The 5,047-nt window shown below is 48.1% G+C and overlaps 1 pseudogene across 2 annotated transcripts; it reads right to left on the bottom strand.

Annotated features, from left to right (window-relative positions):
* Positions 1 to 351: 351 nt before the first annotated feature.
* On the bottom strand, positions 352 to 4,789 carry LOC147898517 (putative TPR repeat-containing protein At2g32450 pseudogene; annotated as a pseudogene). Of its 2 annotated transcripts, none has more exons than XR_015541500.1 (2): positions 3,957 to 4,789; positions 352 to 3,863 (listed from the first exon to the last, which is right to left on the bottom strand). The product of XR_015541500.1 is annotated as a putative TPR repeat-containing protein At2g32450 pseudogene, transcript variant X1 (transcript). The 2 variants fall into 2 exon arrangements; XR_015541501.1 differs by having other exon boundaries at positions 352 to 3,856.
* Positions 4,790 to 5,047: the final 258 nt, after the last annotated feature.

Below are 5,047 nucleotides of genomic sequence, written 5' to 3'. Positions count from 1 at the left end.
GCATATAAAAGAAGAGAGAACTGAGTAAGTTTACATTTAGAGGCAGATATGCTGCTAAATGTCTCACCCATACAAGTGAATCAATGTCTTCCTTACTTCCTGAAAAGATCAATAAAGTTGATATTTAAGCACTGATGTTGAGATGTGGATAGTTTGGTGATAAAAGAATTGACAGTGAGCTTTCATCGATTAACCTGCTAATTCAGAATTCACGGGATTGCTAATTCAGAATTCATGGGATGCTGTAGCTTTACGTAAACAAAAATAAAATGAGATTGCAAAAACAACTCTTCCCGCAAAGCAACACCTTGGCAGAAGTCCTTGCAAAGATATTGTGCCACTTTGATTTACCTTCCAATGAAAAGCTTCCCATTCTCTATAATCAAAAATTGCAAAAAAAATAAATTTACAGCTATGAACGTGAGAAGGAATGTAATTTAAAAAACCGTAACCTGTCCTTGACAGCCTCTACTTCACTGTTATATTCTTTGAAGTAATATTCCTCTTGCTTTGCACTTGATGGCACCTTGCCAGCACTGTAACAGAAAGAACAGAGGCTGAAATTGGCTTTCACCTCCTTAAACCGTGGTCCAATAATAGGATAGGAGCAGACAGAACAGGTCTGACTACCATGCTGCACACGATCCCCCATCTCCAGTTTTGCTAATATACTCATAATTCCAAATCCCCACTCAGGATCATCAAACATCTCAACAAACTCTGGGAATGATATGCTGGCCTGATGATCATCTCCATTGATCTCCGTCACATCACTTGGCCCTTCTGAGGTTAGATAAGCAGCTCGCAGAATCTTCATGTATTGATTTGCATCTTCTTTTGAGATTTCTCCACCCATATTGTTGGAGGACCGCCAGACCAGAGCATCAAATGCAGTGTGCTTTCTTTTGTCTAATGATCCACCACAGACAGGAGAAAGGACAGCAAAGACCATGCCCAGATCTACTCGCCCTGATTCAGCTGTATCCAGCACACTGAGAACTTTCTCATTGATTGCCTTGACAGCTCCTTGGAATGCTTCAGGCTTCAAGAAGGGGAGCAAGCGCTTCAGAACTTTCTCGAGGGCCTCCTTTCGAATGGACTTCTCTGCAATGCCAACATGAGAAGAGGACACTGGTAGATGAGTCTGATTGAGCTCCTTCTTCACCATGGCTATATCACATCGATATAACCGAGTATACCGTTGGAACTTCCTGATGTCAAGGGCACATGTAAGCCATTGTCTAGGGGTGGTCCTTGCATTTGCCCTTCTGAACCGTGAGGCCTCCACAGTGATAGAGTTGTCCTCAGCTCTGAAGCTATCCCCTACATCACCTGAATTCTCCTCTCCCTTCCTCAAGAAACTAGATAGCCCTTTAGGCCGCCTGTCCATGTGCCTGAGATGCACAATAGCATCATACAATTCAGACCTTTTGGTCATCTTATAGGCTTCCTTAAAAGCTCTCTTGGCCTCATCAACGTCCCCTGCCCCTAGCAAAGCAACTGCTCTGTTGAGCTGAGCACGCCAATGACCAGGCTCTAACGCCAGCACCTTGTTATATGTGCTTGCTGCCCTGTGAAACCTGCCTGTGTCCTTCAACAAGGTCCCTAGATTGTAGAGCGCCTCTATGTGCTCAGGCTTCAGCTCTATAGCCTTCTGAAATTCCTTCATTGCCTGTTCATGGTCTCCCAAAGCATGCAAGGTTGAACCGAGATCACAGTGAGCATCTGCATACTCTGCATTCAGAAAGATGGCCTCTAGGAGCGCCTTCTTTGCAGCCCTGTACTCGCCTACTCCATACAGAGCACTCCCCAGCAGCTTCAAAGCTCTGTAGTGTTTGGGTTCTCGAATGGCTGCCTCCTTATAGTGCTCGCTTGCACCGAGGAGCATGCCCTCCCCCTCAAGTGCTATGCCTACATTGACATGGATCTGGGGGAGGAGGTTTCCCCACTGGCTTCCACTGATCTCCCCTGCGTCCAATGCCAAGGTGTAAGCTTCTCTTGCCTCTGAGACCCTTCCCAATGAGTAGAGAGTGTTACCGAGCTGGAAGTGAGGCCGAACATCTGTGGGTTTCAGCTCAGTAGCTCTCTTGAAGCTCTGATGAGCCTCCTTGTACAGTCTATGATCGAACAGAGTTCTGCCAATGGCCATGTGAGCATCAAAGGCCTCTTCCTGTGTGCGAGACTCATCTGCTTTGCTTCTGATTTCAGCCAATCCTCTCTGAAAGGTGGAGTACTCTTGCCCGAGCTCCTCCCAAGGCCTTCTGCCAATCACAACTTCACTTGCAGCACTGCCATCTACAGAGGTTAGATCCCTGGACCAGCCTATTGTGGCGATGGAAGACTCTGTGCTGCCTCCATCGCCTCTCCCCTTCCTGCTGCGTGCATCCATTTTAGCCTCAATTCGCCTTATTATGATCTCCAGATCCTCCACCAAACGCCATGTATCATCGTAGGCAATGCCGTTTTCCGGTGAGCCTGCCCATGAACCAACGCTTCTCTTCCTCCTCGCTGACGAAGCTTTTTCATCTGTGGACGAAATGACACCAGACTTCTTGCTAGGGACGCTGGGAGACAACCCTTCTCGGCTGCCGATTTCAGCCTCGCTGTCGCCAATCCCTCCCTCGGCCTCTAAGTCCAGACCCAGCGCATCGAAGTCTCTGTCCACATCTCCGGCGCCGTCGTCATACGTTTGCAGCAAGCCTTCGAAAGTGAGGCCTTTTTCTCCGTCGATGTAATCGCCGTATGTGCGAAAGACCTCATCGAGAATAGCTGCGATCTGGTCCTCGCTGAAATTCACCCGGGGATTGACAGCCACCACGAGAGCGGACATCTCCTCTCTATCGAGGCGGCCATCTTCATTGCCATCGAATCGACTGAAAATCTTACTAACCTTTTGTATACGGAGGCTGGAGTTCTGCCCTCCGGATGCCATCACTGGTGGTTTATCTTTGCACGAAAGCCTTCTCTTTCCCAAACATACGAGCAGAACAATTGAACAAGATTGTGCGTTTTGGGTCGCTCGGCAAGCTTACAAAAGTGGAGTGGAAAGTCAGAGAAACAGCACAAGCATGACATAGAGCTGTCCTCATGTGTATCTGAAAGCCTTGCGCCTGCTGTTTGTTCGATACGAATGTGACTTCCGACCTCGCACAAGATTGGTTCCAAAATCTGGCACCAAAAACTGCACTGAGCCGCACATATGCTCTTCGTTGGACTCCCGGATCAGTAGCTAACACGCGAAGCTCGAGGGAACCTCAGAATCAGGGGAACTTCCTTGCCGCCACAAGCTAGCCTATCTCTTCCGGTACTGGTAGCTTTCACGCTAGCGATCGATCATCTTTCAAAAGAAAAGAAAGCAAGTTCGAATCATTAACAGGGACAGCCAGCACAAATCTTATTGCAATCTGCAAGGACGGGAGAAAACGACCCTTTAGATTTCCTGCTGAGCTGCTGCCTGCCCTTCCCCGGGAGAGACGGTGAAGGTGCAGACAAGAAACGCCAGTCTCTCGTGATCACTGAGGATTCACAGGATTCGGATCGTCCACTATAGCTGAGAAAACAACGCCTCCAGGCACCTTCTTCAGCGGTGTCTCTCGGGGGCGAAAAACTTGGTCCTGGCGATTGAAAAGCGAAGCTCCGGAAGCCTCGAAAATTCAAAGCTCGAAGCGATGAGTACAGGGGTGATTTGGGAGCTGTCTGCTGACGCGGTATCAGAGGCTAGAGCTTCGTGCGAATTTTGAAATTGCACGAGCTGTCGCCGGAGGAAAAGACGTATGGAGGGGGGGAAACCAGGTTGGTGTTCGCGTCGCAGCTCCCGAGGATGGATGGGCGAGCTCTAGGCCTCTTTGGCGAAAGCCTGCATGCTGTCAGAAATCAGAAATGAGCTCTCGAGAATTGCAATCGGAGAGCATCATTTGCAGGGGGAGAGAAGACAGATCAGGGGAGAGGATACGGACCAGTGTTGATGCAGCGATTTGCGCGAGCTATGCGAATCTCGACAAACAGTGAGCTGTAGAGCTCAAAGGAGAATGGATGCTTCCTCGAGAAAACAAGTAGTTTGTCGATCGGGTCCAAGGTTTCAACTTTCTTCCCCGGTCACCGGTGCCGAATCGCTGATCTCAAGTTTGAGCAAAAATTTCTAGTTTACAGCAGATGCTAGAGAAATTCTCGGCAAAAATGTCCTGTAGAAGTTTATGGCAGATTTGCAGATGCTGTAGATTATCGTCGTAGATTTGCAGCCTGTTATTGCCGGAGAGGCAAAAAAAAATTCTCAGAGGAACGGATTGTCGGAGATGCTCAAAGTAACGGATGCTCGGAGATGGTCAAAAACTCGACGGATGGCTGTAGTTCATCGCAGGCTGCAGAAATTTCGATCAAAGAAACGGACGCCTGTTTTTTGCCGAGGATGGATCGATAATGAGCTCAATTTCGATCAAAGAAATGGAAGCTGTAATTTGTGGAAGATGTGCTCGAAAACTATCAGAGATGTGAAGCGACGGAGGTCGGAGTGTTACCGGAGATTTGAAGCTTTGTTTATTTGGGAAAAGGGGGAAGAAACGTATCTAATTGCTTTGAGAGGGCGCGGGCTACTGCAAAAGCAGTTTTTGGGGAATTGTTCCGTCAGTAGACGACGAACTTTGTGGCTGTTCACCATTCTCGTCATTGAGCACTTGGAGGGAGACGATGATGCGACTCGTTGATAAAAAGCATCTCCGTCAATCTGTCGCCTTCCCGGTTGCTGCTGCTGCCGTTGCACAGAAAAAAGCTGCGACAATCTAATCGTTTCTTTGACATTTTGCTCTCAAATTTCTCAAATCGTCAGCGCAAAATGCAGATAATCCTACAAAACCATGAGCATCACGCTTCCCAGCCCCTCCTCCTGCTCTACAAACTACAGCAGCAAGAACGTTTCCTCTCTCTCTCTCTCTCTCTCAGATCTTCTGGCTCACCGAGTTCAGCAATTAGGAAAATCGCCAAGAGTTGAGCTTGATTTGATATCAGCTTAAGCAAGCTCCAAAACTTGACGCCAGAGCCTGATTGATGCTTA

This window comes from Dipteris shenzhenensis, chromosome 9 (assembly GCF_047967505.1).
Source record: "Dipteris shenzhenensis isolate YYH24624 ecotype China chromosome 9, Dip_SZ_1.0, whole genome shotgun sequence".
NCBI classification, from domain to species: domain Eukaryota; kingdom Viridiplantae; phylum Streptophyta; class Polypodiopsida; order Gleicheniales; family Dipteridaceae; genus Dipteris; species Dipteris shenzhenensis.
Note: the sequence above shows the minus strand (reverse complement) of the source record. Positions and strands in the feature narration are given on the sequence as shown.